Source organism: Vulpes lagopus, chromosome 8, assembly GCF_018345385.1.
Source record: "Vulpes lagopus strain Blue_001 chromosome 8, ASM1834538v1, whole genome shotgun sequence".
NCBI lineage: Eukaryota > Metazoa > Chordata > Mammalia > Carnivora > Canidae > Vulpes > Vulpes lagopus.
In genome coordinates this window covers 69,819,094-69,843,497 of record NC_054831.1, presented here as the reverse complement: position 1 = coordinate 69,843,497, position 24,404 = coordinate 69,819,094, and the positions used below count along the sequence as shown (strand labels likewise).

Below are 24,404 nucleotides of genomic sequence, written 5' to 3'. Positions count from 1 at the left end.
GATTTTTTTTTTAAGTAATGCTTTTGCTAAGAAACACACACACACTCTGGTCACCATCACCTTCATGCAAAGCTGCCACTCTGGCTTTATGCACCCTTTCAAAATTATTTACTGTTTTATAAGTAAAATTTAAACAATTTTATACCTGCCCAACTCAAGCAGACTGGTTTCTATCTAGGTCTCAGAGAATTTCAACCCAAGTTCTAGGCAAAGAAAATTATTACAAATGTGACAAAAGCATATAATAGAAATTTAGAGTAAATGGGAAAAGAGTAAGAGAACCCAGGCTCTCTTAGGCCAATATTAACCAGCCTACTATATAGAAAGTTCATAAGCAGAACCTGGGTCCTATGAGACTAATCCTCTAGCCTAGGACACACACTAGGATGGGCTAAGACACCTACCTGGTAACTTTAAAGCTCAAATATGTTCACTTTGCAGAAGTGGGACTAGGAATTTAGGAGCAAGACTTTGAAGGCTTCCAATTGCCCAAATAGTTTCAGTAAGGCCATTATGTATCTCACTGCCCAAAGGAGGGTTTCTATAAACAATATCTCTTTCTGGTCACCAACATTTGCCCAACTTCAGTGAAATGGCACAGAAAGTCACTTAGAGACTTATATGGTCATGCCTATATGTGTAGATGTAGATATATGTGTGATCCCACACCTCAGACACAGTATTTTTCGCCTGCTTCAAGTAGTAGCTTTACTTTTTTATCATTTTCTAGTCTGCTTTCTGACTATAGATAGCTAGGCTCTTTTGCATCTTAATGTATATTAAGGAAAAAGATGTAAGAATTAATATGTTTCAACAGAAGTCACACTTCAATCTATACATACTTATCCAAATGTCCAAAGAGGAAAAAACAATCTGGAAATGCAATCAGAGATTCAGCATAGGGTACAATTCTTCCTATGCTTTCGGCCTGTCTTCAACAAGATTAAACATTATGTACCCTCTGAATCTCCCTAACCTTTTTGTTCACTGAAACTTCACTCTTTGTCCCACCTTTCGGGATTCAACTAATACAGTAATATTATAGCCCTAAGATATTATTAGCTAATAATCACTTTATATTTTAACATTTGAAAACTATTTTCCATTTTAAATAAGAGATCTTAATGTCTTGATTAAGGAAATATATATTAATTAATGTCTTAATTAATGAAATGTGTATACATATTTCACTAAACATATTTAGGTACAAAGGTCATAAACTCCTTTCAATTTACTCAAATGTTCCTGATATATCAGTTTTATAAATAGTATCAACCTTTTTAAAGAAACATCTTCTGGCTGCATTGATTTTTTTCTATTATTTTTCTGTTTTCTATTTGATTGGTATCTGCTCTATTCTTTAACTCTGGGTGGCCTCCTGCAGCTACATTTGAGACTGTGTATTTGAAATTCAATAATTGCATTAAATTATCCTGCTCTGAATGTTGTTTAAGTACTTAGCTCATGCTTGCACCATCAAGTACCTCTCCACTAGGCTAGCAGATAATATAAACAAATACAAATATTAATATGAACACAACAGCATGGATAAAAGTTCACTGAAGCAAGTTAGTTATTGAACCTCTCAGTACCCTTCAATCTACTTTATTTACCTTTTCTGCTAGCAGACTGGGAGCTTTCAAATATGCCCATGAAAGAAAAAAGGCCATCCTACCTTTTTTCCTAGAGGTTATGCAAAAAATATTTCACTGTACTCAGATAAAAAAAAAAAATGCATTTTTGCACATCCTTTCCTGGGCCTGTGTTACTAACTTGGTGAACTTTGCTGCAGAAGCAAAGGCAACACAGGACAAGCATGGTCTTACCTCAACCTTTGGACAGCCAACAGGATTTCAAGTTACAGCAAAGTCTCTCCAGGGTCATGTACACTGTGATTTCAAATGAAGTTGCAGGTCTTTTTCTCTTCAAGTTGAAAGAACAAAAAATGTCAACTTCAGATTATTGCTCAACATCTTTCAAAGAATAAACATTAATTACATGCCTATTCTGTGTCAGGTACTGCCTAACCATATGCATTATTTCCTCCAATGTTCATTACTTTGGTGGGAGAGGTTGACTCATCGGGACCCATTTTCCATTGTCAAGGCAATTTGTGATCTTAGTAATTTAAAAGAAAAAGACCAATGTACCTAGAAATAACTCCGGAGGTTTATATTCTGTGAATAGCCAAAGAACTATATGGGAGGCTGTCAATGCAGATTTTAATAAGACTTAGATACACCACAAAAACCTCGTCCTGTAACAAAGCATTACTCAGACCTTTCCAATTTCAGCTCCTTGCTGAAACATCATAACCACCCACAGCACATGACAGGGGATCTAGGGATTACACCAGGACAGACAGGTCAAATCATCTGTCACTGCTCCATTTGCCTGCGATGGGATAGATGCTGGATCTTCATGTTGTGATTTCTTAACATTTCTGACACTGTTTTACAACACATTGGAGCACCTGTCTCTCCCCAATGCCTTCCTCGACTGATACAAATATCCAGAACCAGTAGGTCCTACTTATTGAATACATGAAAGACAAAAAGAATTTTAAGACCAAATGGGAGTATAGACTACCAGCAGAGGCCTTTATTGAATGGATAAAAAAAAATAGAAGAATATACTATTGCTCAAACCAAAAAGGCAGGAATCCAAAATATTGCTTAAACTTAGAGCAGCAAAGATTCCAGACTCTCACTGCTTAAATGGAAAGCACAAAATATACCCTCAATTCTGATGCAGGCCCTTGAAATCTACTTCAACTACTTTTACTATGACTATAAATTCTTACTATAATGACAAAAAATTCATACAACTTATTTCTAAACTATCAAGTGGAATTTTGCCCTAAAGAATGAAAGCTCCATTTCTGGTTAAGGACTCTCTCTCAGTGAATACTTTCCTTCATACAGACTTTCACACTAAATTTCATTCTGAATTTCAGATTCATCTTGCATAAAATTTTTCTTAATGAATATCTTCCTTTTATTCCAAGTGTAAATCTAGAATTCTTGCCCAAACCTTTGTTTTATTTCTCTGGTAAGCACCATTGTATATCTGGCATAACCTGATTTTAAATACTCATTTGGCTCAGTGAGAACTTTGCAGAGGAAAATCTCACTAATTGCAGAAAATCTTTACATTTTTCTTCCACTTTCTCTGGTATTTTTGAAAATGGTTTTCTCCTCTAGCTTAAGAAATGAATTTTAGAAGAATGAAGACAATTCCATGGATCTTTTATTTATATTACACATTTGCCATAGGTTGGTTATAAAGTGACAACCTCCAGCTCTATTTTCCCCTTTACAGAACTTTGGAATTATTTCTTTTGAAAAAAAAAAAAAAGAACAGATAAAACTCAGTGGAGCTTCTATGTCTGGAGCCTTTCCACAGGGGAGATAAATTTCAGGATATGAGTACGAGAAGTAAGTTGTATTACATCCAATGTTCCAATCAAGGGAAGTTTATAAATGGCAGATTTTCTGTGTTGTTGAGATTTGTGGACATTATGTCTGTTCAATTACAGAAAATAATTTGTTAAAAATCAAGAGCATGTTGTCTACAGTTTGGATTGCTTAAAAAAATAGAAGCACATGTTGGAGAGTAAAACTGTACTCATGACATAATCAGTGACCCTGATACAATTATTTCCCTAATATTCTGAAGAGAGAAATCTGGGATCTCCAACTCAAACATTTTTCTCAAGTTTATCATATGCTTGATGAAATTAATATATGTCTGCACATTATTAAAGAGATAATAGGAGTATAGCTTTTACCAGGCCTCTTCATTGACTGGGTATTTGGAGAAGGCTGTGGTTTCTCTGTGTTTCCAATAGCAAGACTTTATTGGACACTTGCTAGAATATTGGGTAATAACACTATGAACCTCTCAGTGGCCCATAGAGACACATTGACCCTTGGATGCCCTACACGTAGCACAGTGCCTGACACAAAAGTACTACTTAGTGATTTTCTTTTAAACTGCTTTGAGATAACTGAGAAGAAAAGAGGGTTTCTCTCATTGAGTTTACAATCTTACTGAATACATTTAACTTGCACAAAACAAAGGGTTTGACAAAAATTACCCAGAAGAAAGTAATTCTAACTGAAGAAAATTGCCAACTTCAAAGTTTAAAAGAAGTTTGGTAAATCTACTATCCTTCTGTGGATTTAAAAGTGAGCCTTGGGGCGCCTAGGTGGCTCAGTCAGTTAAGTGTCTGACTCTTGACTTTGGCTCAGGTCATCATCAGGGAAATGAGATTGAGCCCCAGGATGGGCTCTATGCTCAATGGAGAATCTGCCTGAGATTCTCTCCCTCTTCCTCTGCGCCTCTCCCACTCGCTCACTCTGTATTTTAAATAAATACATCTTTGAAAAGCTAATAAAAACAATAAACCTGAGCCTCTAGAAATATATCTCTAAGTGGTTTGTGAGTAGAACCAGATCAGAATTTTAAGACTACAGCCAAGATTTAAAGGTCTTCCAAGAAAACAAACACGTTATTGCTTTCTGGTAAATAAATGTATTTGAACTGTCAATAGTAAACAAAATGAAGGGAGGGGGTAACATTTATCATTGATCTGGAAAGAAATCCACAAATTTGTAGCTCATTATCTCTTTAAAACTTCTATTTGTTTGTTTGTTTTGGCAAACAAGAGCATATTCATTTAATATCCAGGCTGCCAAATTCCAGTGGCACTGGGTATTTCTTGAGAAATTTCAGAATATAAAAGGGGCAAGCAGATTAGCCATTAAATATCTTGTTATACTGTGGACTTCCAAAGAGAAAGAAGTCGAGTATGGTAGCATTAAACAATACACATAAAGCAATCAAATGCCCAGAAATGATCTAACACAACCCTGAGACAAATCCCTTTAAATTGCTTAAAGGCCTTGGCTTTTTTAAATGATATATTTATTTAGATACTATTTATTTAGATGAATTAATTCATACAAGTAGCACAAAATTTTTAAAAGCTCAGTCTCCCTCTCCTTCTAGTATTCCAGATGTGCCATCTCCTTCCCCAGTTTCTATGGATCCTATCAAAATATTTTATGCATACCTAAGCACATTTACATATGTATGTATACACATATAAATGCAGATATATACATATTTATTTCTAAAAGTTTTAAAATCTGAAATATTTCAAGTATATAGAAATTGTGTAATATAGTAGATAGCCTGTACTTAAAATATAGATGTTTAAAGCTTAACATTTTTGTGATTTTTGTTTCAAATGTAATTTTTTAAAGAAACGGAATGCTGGAGATACAGTTGAATTCACCAGTAATCCTGTTTTCTTTTTCTCCTCTGAGGCTAACATTACCTGAAATTAGTGTGTATGCATGCTATGGTGAAAGAGTTAGCTAAATAATTCTCAAGTCTGTTGTTGTATAGGCACCAAATTATTAGGATTCTCTGGCTGTTTTTTGCTGACTTTAGCGAAGTATTACCAAAAAAAAAAAAAAAAAAGGAGTTCAGGCAAGAATGGACATTTTTCAAAGGGCAACTACGAATTCTTTGTTGAAAGGAAATAAAGCTGGGCAAACATAAAATTAAGGGTGTCTTCCTACCGAAGCTTAATGTTTCAGGGTGATCTTAATCCAACACCATTACAATGAGGGAGAGGACAAGTAAATCAAGTATCTCTAGGAAGTGGGGGGCTGTGGGAGTTTTATGCCTTGGTGAAGGGGTATATTTTATTGCTAACATTGTTTAGAAAAGCTGGGAAATGCAGAAATTAACAGGAGCCCGTCTTTTGGTTTACCATTGCTTTTAAATTTTTTACACACATTTCACCCCCTCATGGACTCTACCCTACGCAGACATTCCCATTGCCTCCTCTTCCTTGGTGTGTCAGTGGACCATAGAAGTCTGGAAATAAAAGAAGTAAGGTTTAAGAACCACACCCCATAAAGAATTTTAAATGTGGCTAATGGGACAAGAAGTAGACAGGAGGTAAACAGATTTAGTTTACAAAATTCTTCAAAGAATTGTACTATCAAAAAAATCCAAAATCTAACTTCCAAATTCCATGTTTCACCTGTGAAGCCCCCCAAGAATGTTTTAATCTTGAACACAAACATCCTCAGATGTGTCCCCAGGTGGATAGACAAGAAGAAACTCTTAGAAAAATAAGACAGGGACCATAAAAAACAAAAACAAGGGAGTTAACCTACAAGAGAGTAGAAGCAGATTTAGACAGATGGCCAAGCAAGGAACTTACTTCTCTGCCTGGGTAAGGAGTGTCTGTGATTCCTGAGCACCAATGTTTGATTACTTCTATGGGTCACTGAATGGGGGAGTGTTACTGTAGTTCTTCATTATTGCATTCTGGGTATGTTCATGTCATAGTGTAGGAGAGCACATGGGCAAGATGTTTTCGTAAATTGTTAGACCATGGAAAGACATATCCAGACCTAATGGAGACAACCATGTCTAGCCAAGAAATTTTGGCCAGTTGCTAGCCATAACTGCCTGGTGCTTTAAATTGTCTATCTTGTGAGGGGAGTGTTCTATGGAAGAGAAGAGATGTGTCTAGAGATATTTGGATGGGGAGTGGGAAAAAGTGAGTCACACTGCTGTTTGTCTCCCCAGATCCATTCTGGTTTTCTTCCTAAGGTTTTACCCGCCCAGTGAGAGACTACATTTCCCAGCTCGGACATAACTAGGGTTTTAGAATGCTAGCAGCAATGAGTACAACTCCTTCTCATTTTCTTAAAAGGAATTGGCTACTCTATTCCTTTTTTCTCTTTCCCCAACATTTGGTGCATTATCTTGTTCATGATTCAGTTTTGATCATATAGATGAGGACAAAGCTGGCAAACTAAATGACAGAAGGACCCTGAATTCCTGGATGACAGATGTACCTCCACTAACTGGACTGATCACACAGACTGCTCTATGAGAAAGCAATGAATTTTCATGGTATTTAAGCCACAGAATTTTAGGTTCTCGTAATAGCAGCTTGGTATTTAGCCCAACTAATGCAATACACATTGTTTCAGTTTATTCATTTTAACTGTCCTACAGTGTATCCAAATGTATTTATGTATTTCCTTATTTATGACCAGTTACAATATTCCTAGCTTTTAGCTCCTGCAACAAATGCAGCATTGAACATCTCTCTGTGTATTATGAGATTTTTCTAAGGCTCTGTTGTCCAAGACAACAGTGACTAACCACATGCTTTAATTGAATTATTTAAATATTGAACATTTATTTTCTCACACTAGCCACATTTTAAATACCCATTAACCATATTAGTCATTTTCTGGGCTATGGCTACCATATTGTGACAGTATGTATATAAGACATTTCCATCATCACAAAAAGTTCTTCTGAACAGCATCGTCCAAGAACAAACCTAGTGGAAAGATTACAAGGTTACAGAATATGCACATTTCAATGTTACTAGATAGTGTCAAATCACACATCAACATAATTGAGACAGTTTATAGTTCATAAGAATTTTTATTTGCTGACATCCTCACCTAAAATTTATATTCCCAAATTGTAACTTTTGCTATGCTAGAGGAGGTAACTAGTACAACTGAGCAAATTTCCTTGTTCTAAATTTTCCATGGCATTTACTGTATCTGTCCTATTGTTCTATTAGATGTTTTGGCATTTTCTTAAATATCCCAAGAGCTTGTTATATTCTGGATACCAATCCTTGTTGGTTATATGATTTGCAAATATCTTCTCTCCATATGTGGCTTGGGTTGCTTGCCAATTGCAACAACATGGATGGATCTAGAGAGTATAATGCTAAATGCGAAACGTCAGACTACATGATTTCACAAACACTACATGAATTCACTCGGGTGGAATTAAGAAACAAAACACAGAAAAAAAAAGAGACAAAAAGGTCACACTCTTGGAGAAAAAAGTGGTGTTTACCAGAGGGGAAGTGGGTCAGGGAATGAGTGAAATGAGTGTTGGGGATTAAAAGCACACTGATCATGGTGAGCACTTAGAAGTGCCTGGAATTGTTGAATCACTATATTGTACACCTGAAACTAAGATAACATTACATGTTAATTGTACTGGAATTTTAAAAATTAAAATGAAAATGACCTAAAAGAAACTTTAAAAACAAAAAATACATTGAAACTTTGTTACTGGTATTTTGGTTTTAAACCAAAGTTTATAATTTTAATATAAATCCATATCTCAGTTTTTTTTCATTTAGGTATGTTATTTCATTTCATAATTAAGTAATTCTATCTTATATCAAGTTAATAAAGATATATTCATATTAAAAAGTTTTGCTTTTAACATTGAGATCTTTATCTGAAAGTTTCTGTATCATGGTGGGAAGCAATATAGTTTTAATTTCTATCATATAGATATTTAGTTGTCAAATATCATTAATTAAATAATCCATCTTTTATACTTTGACATATAAGGCCAATTCCAGCACATGCCAAATTCCCTTATTTTCTAGGACACTTTCAGAGCTGTCTATTCTAACCCATTAGCCTATTTGTCTATCCTAATAACATGTTTCATTTTTTAAAGCTTATTGAAATGAGATTATCTTAGATCATTTGAATGAGCCCTCAGTGTAATCATGGATCCTCAGTAGAGAGGCAGAAGGAAACTCGTGAGCATGCATGTACCCACGCACTCATTCACACACCCACACCCACACACACAGAAGAATGTGACATGAAGACAGAATCAGATATTGGAGTGATGCACCCACACATCACGAAATAACATCAGGTAAGGAATGGATTCTCTCCCAGAGTGTACAGAGAAAACAGCTTTGTCAACACCTTGATTTCAGCCCAATGATACTGACTCGGGACTTCCAGATTCCAAAACTAAATTTCTCCTATTTTAAGCCACCAATATTACAATGATTTGTTACACCTGCTACAGAAAACGAATGCAGATTTTGATACCTAGAAGAGATCCTTCTGGAATAAATACTCCAATATGTGGAAGTGGCTTTGGAAGTGGTAATAGAAATGGATAATGGTACAGAATGTTGTAGTGAATAGAAGTGGCCTCAACTGCCTTAAACACACTGTTGGTAAAATAAGGATGTTAAAGGAGTTGAAGGAAATGAAAAACATAGTACTGAAGATCTATGTCATCTGAGAGAAAACAGAGCATCATAAACAGAATGTTTGTAGACATATGAATGCTAAAAGCACTGCTCATGAAGATTCAGAAGGAAATAAGGAGGGTGTTATTGGAAAAAGAAAGATGATCCTTGTTTCAAAGTGGCAGAAAATTTAGCCAAAATATGTTCTACCCAAAAGAAGTCCAAAAGATAACCTTTTGTTAGTACTGAAGACATTGGACACATGACTCACGGATTGCCTCAAATACCTCAACAGAAGCAAGGAATGGAGATGGACTTATCCATGAAAGATCTGTGTAGGTCCTTTTTGTCTGGTAGTATGAAAGCCTGTGACATACACAGGGTTCCCTGGGTGGGGGTTGGGGGAGAAAGAAGAAAGAAAAAAGAAAAGAAAAGAAAGGAAAGAAAAACGTATATAAGGAATTGGTTCATGTGATTATGTAACATGGCAAATCCTAAATCTGCAAGGTACGTCAGCAGGATAGAGACCCAGAATAAGCCCATGTTACATGTCAAGTCCAAAAGGCCTCTTCTTGAGGAATCCCTTTTGCTCAGGGTGTAGGTCAGCCTTTTGTTCTAGCCAAGACATCAACTGATTAGATAAGGCCCACCCAGGTCAGAGAGTAATCTGCTTTGCTAAAGTTTTTTCTTTTAACTAAAGTATAACTGTCCTCTATTAGTTTCAGATTATAGGACATAGTGATTCAACAACTATATACGTTACCAAATGCTCACTGTGAGAAATATAGATACCATGTGTCACTATACAAAGTTATTACAATATTATTGACTATATTCTCAATGCTGTGCTTTTCATCTCCATCTTATTTTATAACTGGAATTTTGTACTTCTTAATCTCCTTTATCTATTTTGGCTATCCCCCTACTCCTCTACCTCTGGCAACCACTAGTTTGTTCTCTATGAATCAGTTTCTTTTTTGTTGTTGTTTGTTTTGGGTTTTTTTTTTTTTTTAGATTCTACATATAAATGAAGTCATATGGTATTTGTCTTTCTCCATCTGATTTCTTTCACTTAACATAATATACTTTTACTAGATCCATCCATGTCTGTTTCACTGATTTAAATGTTAATCTCATGCAAAAACACCCTCACAGAAAGACCCAGAATAATGTTTGACTATCTGGGCACCATGGCCCAGACAAGCTGGCATATAAAATTAACCATCACAATATTATCCCAGAGGAAATAACCTGGACTAAAAGCAACAGAGACAGAACAAAATGAAAGGAGGCTGTCAGACTGTCAATATTCAATAGGCTGGAAAAAGGTTGATAAAACTACTAAGCAGCAAAGAAACACTACCTTTCAAGAAAAAGGGAGGATAACTCAGAGCGCAGCCTTGCCCTCAGAAGCTGGAGCTGCAGGTGCAGAGGTAGAAACCAGCATCTCAAGCCCCAGAGACTTGAAACTAATAGAATTTCCCCCATTGGACTGAAAATTTGTCTATGATTAGTGACTTTTTTATTTCTTCCATTTTCTACCCTTTGGAACGTGTATGTCTATAATTAGTATATTATACTCGTCCCATCATTGTATGTTAAAAACCAGTAACTTGTTTTCTATTTTCACAAGTCCATCCATGGGGGCAAATTCTGGGCCAGGATGGATCATATCCAAGTCTCATTCATACCAGATTTAGAGAATTCAAATGATGAGATTTGGATGTGATGATAATTAGATGAAATTTTGGAATTGAGTTGATGCTCCAATGGACTCAGACTTTTGGGGTTGCTGGGATTGGTAAACATATTTCTCACGTGGGAAGGAGATGAACCTTTGAGAGCCGAAGGTGGTCCCCACAAAAGACATTTATACTATAACATCTGGGACCTGTGAATGTTATCTTATTGAAAAAAGGGTCTATGTCAATATGATCAGGGTAAAGATCTTGAGATAGGGAGGATTATCCACATGGTCCCTAATATTCAATCCCACATATTCTTATTAGAGAAGACAGAGGGAAATTTGAACACATGCACACAGGGGAGAATTCAAGTAAAAATGGAGGTGGAAAACAGAAGGATATAGTCACAAGCCAAATAAATGGTGTACCTAAAGCCCTCGAGGAGTGGAACCTTGCTAACACCCTGATTTCAGTCCAGTGATACAGATTTTGGACTTGTAACCTCCAGATCTCTGAAAAAAAATTCTCTCATTTAAGCCAAAAACTATTATAATTTATTACTGAGTCCATGTGAAACTAATAAATATATTTTTATAATTTCATTGAATTTAGAAATGAATTTGTGGAGGATCATCTTTATAGCTTCTTTCCATCTGTCGTCATGTATATACCAATCATTTCCTTTGATCTTCTAAGACTTCCATGATTTTGTGGAATAATGATGGTAATAGAAAATATCCTGTCCCCCTTACCATGCTTAAAGATACCACTTCTGTTTTACCATGAAATATTATGTTTCTATACACTAATGATGATGGATACCTATTATCAATTAAGGGACTCTCTTTTATTCTTTCTTTTTTTAACTTGTAGTTTTTATCATGATTGGGTTGAGAATGATCAAATTATTTTTTCTGCTTAGAATTTATTTTAGTTATTTATTTTAGAGAGGAAGGAGAGAGAGAAGGGGTTGGGGAGGGGCAGGAGAGGGAGAGAGGATCTTAGACAGGCTTCAGGCCCAGTCCTGAGCCCAATGCGGGGCTCAATCTCACAACCCTGAGATCATGACCTGAGCTGAAATCAAGAGTTGAATGCAGAATCAACTCAGCCACCCAGGCGGCCCTTTATTTATTTAGACTGCCTTGGGGGCTTAGGGGGTCCCTGAAACTGCAATCTGATGTCTTCCATCAGTTTGGAAAAGTCCTCAACTACATAAGGTCTTCAACTGTTGCTTCTCTCTCTCTCCTATACTCCCATACTCTAAACTTTCTCTACATATTCTCTACATCTTGTACCATTATATTTTCCATCAGATTTCCTATGCTTCATTTTTCATGTATTTTTGTACCCTGTCATCCAGTTCATCAACTCTAACCTATTATTACAACCACTAACCTCCATCCATTTAGTTAACCCATTGTTTCAGTTCTAGACTTTCCATTTTTATTTTTTATTTTTTAGACTTTCCATTTTTAATAGTTTCTAATCCTCTGCCCAAAATCTCAGTTTCTTATCTCTTTTAATAGCTAACTCATTTAATCTTTTAAGATGTACTTGAGAGAGAGAGCGCGTGCGCACTACATGCAAGTGGAAGGAGGGGCAAAGGGAGAGGGAGAGAATCTCAAGCAGATGCCCCTGGGAGCACAGAGCTCCATCTCAGGACCCTCAGATCATGATCTGAGCTGAAGTCAAGAGCTGGACACTTAAACAACTGAGCCATCCAGTTGCCCTTACTCATTTAATCCTTTAAAACATATTTTCCTGTCTCATTTTTTTTTTTTTAGGAATTTTAGGTTGCATTCACCCTATTTTCTCTATTATTTAATGTCCTACATGTATTGTTTCCTTCATTTACTTTCTTTGGGGTTACTGCACTATTTTATTAGTATCTTGATTTAAACACTTAGAAAATAAGATGGAAAGTGAATGCCCTAATATAAATTTCCTAAATTTACTATCTTAAATATTATTATACATGATTTGATAAATATATTATTTCATTCTGACAGCTTTTAATTTCTTTTTTCTCAGATCTTCCAGTTACAGATTTTTAAATTTTCAAACTATGATGTTTCAGATATATTTTTATTATTAATTTCTAATTTTTTTTTTACTCTGGTCAAGAATGTGTCCTATACTAAATTCTTTTCTATTGTTGAAACTTTGTTGTTGGTCAAGTAGATTATTTACCATAAATATCCCCTGTCATTTAGAAGAATGTTTATTTACAGTGGAGATTTTACCTGAGTCTGATTATAAGATACTAGTTCATTTAATAATTTTTGGTGTCCCTCCCCTAAATATTACTGAAACAGGTACGTTAAAATTTCCCATTTTGATTTAGGTTTGTTTCATATGCTTTAAGGCTATGTTAGGAGAGGGATACAAGATTATTTATAATGACTCTTCTTTTTATCTTTAAAATGTTTTTTTTTGTCATTCATTTAGCTTTTCTGTATTTTCTATTTTGCCTGAACTTAATAGCCCCATATACTATTATCCCATCCTGTGTGTACTAGCATCTTTTTCCATCTCTTTACTTTTTTATACCTTTACTTTAAAAAAAAAATAGGCACCTGCTGTTTAAAGAGGTACATCTAAATCTTTCTTTTGATAAGTGAACCTGTTCACATTTACTATAATTGCTGATAGAGTTCAATTCATTTTGTGTCTTCTTTTTATCTTGTCTTTCTCCCAAGTTTGCCATGATAATGATTAAGTTTTCTGTCTGCCTTTGGTGAGATGCAATGTTACTATGATGGGTCTCAATGTAGATTTTTATTTATCAGACTCTTCCATTTCAAGTCAGGGCATTCTGTAATTCTGTGAATTCCTCAGCCATTTTGTCTTTACCCCCCAAGTTCTATTCTGTGTTTGGGGAACTCCTATTACTCAATCTTCTGTGACTCTCAACCATTTTTGAGATTGCATTGTTTAATATGCTTTTTTGCATTGTTTAATATGCTCCAACATATATCCCAATTTACCCATTCTAGTGAAATTATATCTCATTCACATTGTGAAAACCTCTTTTACTCAATGGCTCAATTAATATCTAGCATTCTCTGTTACTTCCCAGTCTTGTTTGTCAAAGTGTTATTGTCTACCACTGAGATTTTATTTTATTTTTTTAAACTTTATTTATTCATGAGAGACACAGAGAAAGAGAGCCAGAGACATAGGCAGAGGGAGAAGCAGGCTCCCTGCTTGGAGCCTGATGCAGGACTCAATCCCAGGACCCTGAGATCATGACCTGAGCCGAAGGCAGACGCTCAACCACTGAGCCACCCAGGTGTACCTGTCCTGAATATTTTTAGTATATGTGCTGCCAAAGTGAGCACTCTCCTGAATATTTTTAAAGCCCTTTAAGTCTCTCACACTGTTCTCTTTTCTCAAGTTCTTGGAACGTTAATCCTCTTTGTTTTCAAAGTGCTGTGTCTCGGGGAGCCCCTGATTGCCTAGGTTATGGGAATGTCCCAACAGAGTGGTTTTACATATGCCTCTATCAGCTGCCCCACAACATTCACTGGTCCAGCGCCCTTTATATGTTCATTTCTTGGCCTAAAATTTCTAAACTCCAAGGTCACTATAAATTCAAACTCTACACCTGCATATAGTATGGGATTTCAACTATTAAGACACTTCTATATTTTTATCTATAATTTTAAATAAAGGCAAAATTTATGATTCTCTGCATTAAAGATTTTATAATCTCCTAGCCACAAAGAGGCAGCAGTCCTAAAATTATTGAAGGGATATCATGCCCAGCTTATTGACTTGCGGGGTTAAAGCAATACTGCCTATCCTCACATTGTTGTTAAGACCGCAGACCCACATCCTTAAAACCCACTGCTCTGTCCACTACTCACATGAATCATGGCAGCTTTCTCAGTTTGTGAGACTCTTAGCTTATTTCCATTCCGTCTTAATTTCTAACACCTGGGCTTTATTTTTTCCTTTTTTTGAGCTTACTATTTATAGAAAGCAATTATGGTTACTATATTTTATTCACCATTTCTATGGGTTTAGAGTGAGAAGGGAGTCAGTTTTACTTAAATACATCTTGTTTTTAGTTTCTTATTCCTTAACAAAGTCACATACTGTTTTGTACCTTATTTTTTTCAACTAATAATCTTGCAGTTATTCTATATCAATAACTATAAGTTGCTTTTGCCTCTGAATTGCTGCATAGTATCCCACTATAGTTATGCAGAATATTTATGTAACAAGACACTATTTGCTGTATTTTTAAACAAAATGTTTTCGCTGCACAAGATGTGGAGAAGATAGAACATGAGTGTATGTTTCTAGCTCTTTGCCTCTCATGTATAATTTTTATGTCTAAACATATGATTTGGTAACCTATACTATCATTTAAAAATACTGAGCATACTTTAATTTTTGATATTCCTTAAATGCTCTTCAGTAACTACCATGGCTATCTAGTAATGCATTTAATTATTTAAATGTATATTTGTATTTTATATTTGTATTTTAAAGTTCTTCCAAACTATTCACTAATAATGTAATGATGCACATCATTACATGTGAATATTTTTAGATCGCTCATTATTACTGCTGATTTAGAATTACTGTAATGGATAGTCAGTTCTAAGGTATATTTTTTCTTTTGATACATTTATGAAATTGCCTTCTAAAATTGTATTCTAAAGTCCCTCCAAAAGAGTATAAATGACTATTTCCTCATACTCTTTTCCATGTTTTCACATTTTTAAATTTTTGCTAAAATGGTGGGCAAAAAGTTGGCATTTCTTTGTTTTAATTTACATTTCTTTAGTGGAGCTAGGGATCTTTTCATATGTTTACTTTTGTTTCCTCCTTGAATTGCCTATTTATCCTTTTACCCATATTTTCTATCAGAATATTTTTTTTCTTTTTCATGTTCATCATTTGGTTGTCTATACCAACATCTATTTTCTGGAAGAGCACACATAGGTGTTTCCTTATGAATCCTTGTATTCCTTAAAATATCTTTCTATTTTTATTGTGTATGATTGACAATTTGCTCAGTATGTAATTCTTAGGTCCCATAGTGAAGCAAGAAAAGTTCTTCCAGACTTCTCTGCTTTTCCATTTGTCAGGCAAATGTGTGTGTCCTGAATTCCCTCACAAAGTACACCCATTTGCACTTATAAACTGTCTTTGAGTCTTAAAATGCCAAGTTGATTAATGTAATTTTCAGTTCAGTCTTCACTTGGCTTGTATAACTAAGGATAAAGCCTGCAATGTGAGTGCCCCCAAGCAAAGCAATCCTATTTTGGAGCAATTTTTCCTACGTGATTGCTATCAAGCAAAACTGTTGGGCTGGTGCTCAAAACTTTGCCTGGGCCTCCACCTATCTTCACTGGAAGGGTGCTTTGTCTACCCATCATGATGCCCTCTTGCACAACTAACCTTCCATGAGCCATTACCAAGAAAATCCAGGATTCTCCACATGCGTGTGGTAGAATGTAACTGATCCAAAGTGGTAGATCAGATGTCACATCTTATACTCTGGTATCAACTTGCCCTCTGCCCTCCATGTCAGTGGGTATTAGTGGAGCTTTGTTATGACTTTTTCCTCCTTACTCAATCTAAAACTGTACTGCTTCATCTAGATGCTGAGAAGTCTAACATCTTGCTCCACTGAGTTTCATTGCACAATATCTCACAATAAATCCTAGAAATTTCTGGCATAGGACTGACACGTTTCTCATTTTCCTATCTTGGGAGCAGGTTTTTTAATTCTTTACTCCTTTGATCGTTTACTTAGAGATTTGAAAGGATGAAATAGAATTCAGAGAACTGAATTTTATCTCACCAAGAAGTCCCTAGAGTTTGACCTTGTGAAGTAAAACAATGTGATCAGGTACTGTGACTGATATGTATTTAAATTACCCGAGGTAACTGTGTACAAGGGAGATCTCCAGAGATTCAGACTGAGTATCTCTAAGATGAACCCAATACATTTTATTTCTAGTAAGTAACTTCCCTCCCAGGTGATTCCAATATAAGTCCCAATATAAGTCCCACCACTGTTTGAGAAACCCCAATATATACAAAAATATTTAAATCAGTGGGTTTCCAAGCATGGACCATAAATTGGTAAGTAATGCCTATAGATTAGCTTCTCCTGAGAACTTGTTTGGAAAGTAAAATTCTAGGCCCCAGCCCATGAGAAACTCTGGAGGTGGTGCCCAATGATCCGTGCTTTAACAAGTCCTCCAGGAGTTTCTAATGCATGCTCAATTCTGAGAACTGCTAAACTAGTAGGTGAGTCAGAAATCCCACCCACATTCTAATCTGAGCTCTGTCTTTAGATAGCTCAGTGACCAGAGGAAAGGAATTCACTCTCTTTGGACCTCAGCTTCTCTACTTAAAATATAAAGATGAGAGGCCAAGTATCTCCAAAAGTTTTTAAGGCTTAATCACAAACTATTTGGCAGTACTTTCTATGTTATCTTTTTCATGAAATTGTATGTGATTGAGCCTTAAGGACTATCATTTATATTACATAGGGATGGCCCAGGATTCAACAACAAATATTTCAATAGAGCTAATCAATCAAGTCTAGAACAATTCAAAAAACAGATATAAACATTAACAATAATTCTGAATGTGGATTTCCTACAAATACTCAGAGTAGTCTATTAAGAAATAGTTGTTTTTCTTTCCCCTCTCCTTTTTTTTTAAATATAAAAAAGGCTGGGATTCATTGACATGTGGTTCACCAGCTCATTTTCTTCATCTGGCTCATTTGATCTTAATTACTAGGGCTAGTTCTTGAATTGCAGCAGCTTGTTTTAAGGAGCATATGGCAGAAGGTGCTAAGCACAGGCAGCAGACAATGTGTTACTAAAAGGAGAAGAAATTTTCCTTTACATAAGAAGCCATATGCAGTCCAAATTTATCCATACTGTATCACTGAAATGTGTATTTTAAAACTTCATGTATGATTTTTCACAGGTATTGGTTTCATCCTTTGCATATTCAACATAGACCCTGTAAAGAACAGGCAAAGATTTTGAAAGAGTCCATTTCAAAACACTCCCAGACTGTTCTTATGAATATATTAGGGACCACCATCCATTGTCTCCTCTTGAAAGGTTTTGTTGAAAGCCTAACACAGTCCTAAGGCAGGCATCCTTACCCCCCACAGCATCCTTATTCTTCAGGTCTCCAAAAAGGTCTTGATGTCAAGGTCCTCCATCCTTGAAAGCAGCCGTACTGTGAAAATTTGCCACACTCCTACTTTACAAGAAAGGAAAGCAACGAGTTGGCTCTTTTTCTCTGTCCTGACTCCTTTGTCTCTCTCACTGAGAGACAGTAGGTCTCTGGAGCTTCTCCCTTTTACACCTCAGAGAACCCCCGTGAAGCATCAAAGCCATGGAACATGGCAGAGTGCCAGCCTTCTGAATGTGGCCTTCTGCAAATTTTCTTTATCAACATAGTTCTCTATTGAAATATTATCTTGAACACTGCATCTCTTTCTCCCTCATCTGGCTTCATTTTCTGTCACCCTTACTCAGCAACAGACCTCTGAGGGCACACATTAGACACTCAGTCTTTACTGAGATTTCTTTTTACAACAAATGCTCTGTCTCATAATCATCCTCAGAGCTTTAGATTCCCAACTGTGGCACCTCCAAAATCTAATTGCTTGGCACCACATTTCTGACATCACAGTCTGTTGCCATGGAAAGTGCCACCAATTCAGCATGATGACTTCCCTGCCAGAAGGAGAGGATGCACTGGGAGGGAGACAACATTTGTTTAAGCATAAATATCTTTGATATTTAGCAAAGAGGCAAGAGACTATATGGAAGACAACAGAGAAGGCAAAAATTCCAATTTATATGAGGCTGTGCATTCAGGGATCTTCTCTGGTAAAAGTCAGGGCTCAACTTTCTTGAGGTCTTCCTTCACATTGTTTAAGAACCTCAAGGTGATTATTTCTTTGACTTTTGAGTTGAGAGCAATATTGGAATGCGAAAGCATTTAGAGTTTGAAAAGCAGAATGTCCCTTCAAATGCTGCATCTGCTTTTTTGTGTTGCAATCAGAGGATTTTCTTGTAGAAAGATGAGCAGCAGCCATTCTAAATAGAATTGCTCATCTCAGCACAGCCCTTCCAATGAAGCCAGTTTACAGACAATTGAAGCTAGCTTCTCCCTCTCGCATTTCTGCTAAGATACAGGCTCCCATCTCTCCCAGGAATAAACTCTCCTAATAATGTCTACTGTTGATTTTACAAAGCTTCCATGAACAGTCTTTGCAAGGGCCTTGCCAAAACTCAAAATCTGCTCTTATGGCATAGATAGAACTTAAGAACACTGTGTCTGGAAACTTACGAAATTTATAGTCTGGTTTTTACCATGATCTAATGGTACACCTCATAATTGGCTACGTAGGATTCTGAGTTAAAAAGCAAATTTGCATGCATGTGGCTACCTCTCTCCTTGTCTTTTTCCTAGATTCTTATTAAAATGGAATTTTTAAAAAGGAGAAAGAACTGTATTATTTTCTTGACCTTAGATACTCCAGATCTACACCAAGAACACAGAAATTTCTGCAAATGGAACTGGATGGAAGATTAGGACTATCATGATCCTCTACTGCCTGCATGAGAAGTAACAGCATGCCTTAGAGGCCCTATAGTGGACTTTCACTAACATCTCTGAAGTTCAGGCAAAAGTTGTGTGTATGTGTGCTATGGGTCAGGCAGTTCCTCTGGGTCTCAGGAGGCCTGGGAATGAACCAGGCACCACAGGACACTAACAGGAAGCCCAAAGTGATGCTTACTCAATTTTCATTTGTAGTTGATATTCTTACAAACAAGTTATAGAGGTCCTGAAAGGCAAGTGGGTTGGGTTAAGACTATCAGTGGCTACATAAAATATGGCGGGGGCGGGGGGGGGGGAGGACTTGAGCAGAGAAGGAATACCCTTGCTTACAAATCTCTTCTCACTTTTCTCACAAGTTATTTGGATATCTGAAGAATAACACAACACAATAAACCCACAATTCCTCTCTCTCTCGGTCTCCCTTAGGTCTCCTAGGTCTAGAGTCTTCAAACAGGAATCACAAATTCTGGGAGAAACCATGGTGGGTGACAACACTAACCATGAATATATCTTCCCCGATGAGGATTAAAGATAATAGTTTATGTGAAGCTGTACTCAAGTTCAAAGGCAAGGAACGTGCTGAAGAACTGGCACAAAATTCTTCTGGGAAATAGCTTATGCAGGAAATAAGAATGATTCAGAGGTATTCTAATTCACATTCTCAGGAAAACCCAAGAGAACATTTCATGTAATGTCAGGCAACGTAGAAGAGTGGTTAAGAACAAGACTTCAACAAGTTCAAATCACAGCTCTGCTACTTATAAACTTATTCATCCATTCCAATACTATCTTGTCTCACTTTTCCCATTTGTAGAGTGGTAATAGTATTTACCTGGGGGAGGTGGTCCAAGATGGTGATATAGGAAGATCCTGAACTCATTGCCTCCTCAGACAGCCTGAAACTATACCTACTTACAGAACAAGTTCTCCTGAAGAACTGAGGGGTGACTGAACAACTTCTGCACAGCAAATGGTAGAGGGGCCACATAAAAAAGGGTTTAAAAAAAAGGACAAAGACAGTAAAAATGATAACACCACTTCCAATGTGGTGACCTGCAGTAGGGAGGATTATCACTGAAAAGTTGACAGGCAAACTCATTCATCTTGGTGCACAGCAAAAAACAAAACAAAACAAAACAAAAATAACAAACAAAAACAAAAAACAAACAAATGAATCCAGCATTTAAAAGTGAAATTAGACTATAAGGAAAGAAATCTCTACTAGCCATAGAGAATCCGCTGAATGGGCAGGTAGCTGACTGAGCTCTCTATGAATCAGAGGAACCCAAGCACTATTTTTTCTCTTCTACTTTGATAATACAGACAGGAGCAGGATCCAGGCATATTAGCAGGCCTGCTAAAGCCAGCCCAGCAAACGCTGGGCCCTTGGTTCATGCCAGCTCCGGCTATAATACCTGAGTGTCCCCAGTGTGGCATACCTTAGAACCCCTCAGGGTTATGCCTACTCTAATTCCAGCCATCCCACCAGGGAAACCCTGGTGAAGGGTGCTCTGGGACACCTCTAGCCCATATCTATTCCACCCATTGCTATGCCTCTAAGGTGGCCTAGGTGAAGCACCTCCAGTACAACATCTGCCAGTCCCCACCATAATGGCCTTCAGTAGAACATTCTCCAAGACCCCAATATTTCCCTGATTTTAGCTGCCCCACCAAGACATCCGGGTGTTATACACCCTGGGACTCCCAAGACTATACTTGTTCTACTTCCACCATCCCACCAGGGTGGCCTTGAGCTGTGCTAACACCAGTTCCAGCTAACCTCAGTGCTAGTACCTACTCCAGTTCTAGCCATTCCATCAAGGGAGCTCTAAGGGAATGTACCCTGGGACTACCTGTCTCATGCCCACTTCAGCTCCAGCCAGCCTACCAATGTCACTAGTCATATGCAGTCTACAGAGGGGATACTCTTACACAAGGCCATTCCTTCAACACTAGGATAGGTAGCTGTTGTGTTTAATTCATAGAAATAAACACAGAAAGTAAAACAAAGTGAGGAATATGTTCCAAACAAAGGAACAAGATGAAACTATAGGGGCAGAGGACAATAAAATAGAGGAAAGTAGTTTATCTGACAAGTGGTTGAAAGTAATAGTCATAAAAGAGGCACCTTAAGGGCTCAGTTGGTTAAATGTCTGCCTTTGGCTCAGGCCACCATCCAAGATCCTGCAATCAGCCCTAAGATAGGCTCCCTGTTCAGTGGGTAGCCTGCTTCTCCCTCTTCCTCTGCCCTTTCCCCCCTGCTCAAGCTCATGCTCTCTCTTTTGCATACTTTCTCTATCAAGTAGGTAAATAAAATCTTTAAAGAGAGAGAGAGAGAGAGAGAGAGAGAAAGTAATAGTCATAAAGATGCTCACCAAACCAGGGAGAAGAATGTAGGAACTCAGAACCTAAACAAAAAATATAAGGAAGAAACATCAGAGCTAAAGAATACAAAAACTGAAATGAAAAATACTTGAGGAGAAATCAACAGTATGTTAAAAAATACAGAAGAATGCATCAGAAATCAGGAAGTTAGAATAGAAATCATCAAGTAAAACGAGCAAAAAGAAACACAAAATTTTAAAGTAAGATAGCTTAAGAAATCTCTAGAACAATCTCAGGTGGAATAACATTTGCATTATAGGGGTCTAGCCAGGAAAGGAGACAAAGAGGCAGAAACCTTATTTAGAGAAATAATGGCTGAAAACATTCATAACCTGGGGAGGGAAACTGACATCCATGTTCAGAAGGCATAGAGAGTCCCAAGTAGATGAATCCAAAGAAATCTACACCAAGACATGTAATTAAAATGACAAAAATTAAAGATAAAGAATCTTAAAGGCAGCCAGAGAAACGCAAATAGTCACATACAAGGGAAACTCCATAATACTTGAAGGCTTCAAGTGATTGGCAGGATAAATTTAAAATGTCAAAAGGAAAAACTTAAAACCAAAATTACTATACCCTGGAAGATTATTATCAGAATTAAAGGAGAGTTATAGGGATGCTTGAGTGGCTCAGTCGATTAAACATCTACCTTAAGCTCAGGCAGGTCATGATCCCAGGGTCTTGGGATTGAGCCCCACATTGGCATCAAGCTCCTTACTTAATGGAGAGTCTGTTTCTCCCTCTCCCTCTGCCCCTTCCTCTGCTTGTGCTCTTAGTCTCATGCCTCTTTGCTAAATATCAAAGATATTTATGCTTAAACAAATGTTGTCTCCCTCCCAGTGCATCTTTTTTTTTTTACGAAAATAATAAGAGTATTAAAGAGTTTCCCAGACAAGAAAAAAATAATAGACGTTCATCACCACTAATCTGGCCTTGCAAAAAAATGTTAGAGTGTTCTTAAAGCAGAAAAAAGGGAATAACTAGAAATAAATATGTATATCAAAGAAAAAATATATAACTGATAAAAGTAAGTATAAATGCAGAGTATTGGCCAATGAAAAGGCCAGTATGTAGGCTAAAAGACAAAAGAGTGAAATAAACTAAAAAAGTGTATGAAGGACAAAATTAAAAGATATAAAATATAACATTAAAGCATAAAATATGGTGGGGAGGGAGAGCTTTTAGAATGCATTCAACCTTAAACAACTATCAGCTTAAAATAGGTACTAAATATATACACGTGTGTGTGTGTGTGTGTGTGTGTGTGCATGTGCGCACATACATACTGGCTTAAGTATGGGAGATATTAATATCTCCCACATATATATGAACTTCATGGTAATTAGAAAAAATCTGTAATAAATACATTAGAAAATGAAAAGAAAAATAAAACAGCACTAAAGGAAAAACATCAAACCACAAGGAAAGACAAAAGGAGTAGACTACAAAAACAGAAAACAATGAACAAAGTGGCAATTAGTGAATATCAATAATTACTTTAAATGTAAATGGACTACATACTCCAATCAAAAGACCTAGAGTGGCTGAAGGGAGAAAAGAATAAATACCTATCTATATGTTGCCTACAAAAAAGTCACTTCAGATCTGAAGACACATACAGAATAAAATCGAAGGGATGGAAAAAGATGTTCCATACAAATGGAAAAGAAAAGAAAGCTGGACTATCGCACAAAATAGATTATTTTTTAAAAGACTGCAACAAAAAACAAAGGCCACCATTTCACAATAATAAAGGATCTATCTAACAAGAGGATATAATAACTGTAAATAACTCTGTACCCAGCACTGGGGCATATAAATATATAAATATTAACAGAGATAAGCAGTAATAAAATAAGAGTAGGGGATTTTAACACCTCACTTGTATCAATGGATAGATAATCCAGACAGAAAATCAATAAAACTTTTTGGCACTGAATGACACTTTAGACCAGGTGGACTTAATAGATATATACAAAGCATTCCATTAAAAAAAAATCAGAATACATGTTCTTTGGAAGTGTAGATGGAACATCCCCCGGGATAGATCACGTTAGGTGACAAAATATGTCTCAATAAATTAAAGAATATGAAAGTCATATTAAACATCTTTTATGACAACCATGGTATGAAACTAGAAATCAATTACAAAAAGAAAAATGGAAAAATACTAACATGTGGAGGCTAAATGACAAGAGTCAATGAAGAAATCAAAAAGGAAATAAAAAAAAATACATGGAGACAATTAAAATGAAACACAACATTCCCAAATCTATAAAACACACAAAAAAAGCAATCCTAAGAGGGAAATTCACTGTGAGATAGGCCTGCCTCAAGATACACACAAAATCTCTAATAAATAATCTAACTGAAAAACTAAAAGAAAGAGAAGAACAAAGCCCTTAGTGGAGGTAAAAGAAACAGAAGCTTAAAAACAAACATCAATGAAATTAAATGCTGTTTCTTTGAAAAGATCAACAAAATCTATAAACCTATAGCCAAACTCATCAAGAAAAAAAAGAGTACAAATGAAATCAGGGGAAAAAATAAGTTACAACTGACAACATCACAAAAACACAAAGTGTTAAAATATGTCCACAAATTGGAAAGACTAGGAAAAAATGGACAAACTC

General features: G+C 36.3%; 1 long non-coding RNA gene across 1 annotated transcript in view; it reads right to left on the bottom strand.

Moving 5' to 3' along the window:
- Nucleotides 1-1,827: 1,827 nt before the first annotated feature.
- The window catches only part of LOC121497915, a 182,620-nt gene continuing 160,043 nt past the window's right edge, over nucleotides 1,828-24,404 (bottom strand). The window contains exon 4 of the long non-coding RNA XR_005989561.1: nucleotides 1,828-1,923. This is a non-coding gene — a long non-coding RNA (uncharacterized LOC121497915). The remainder of the gene's footprint in view (nucleotides 1,924-24,404) is intronic.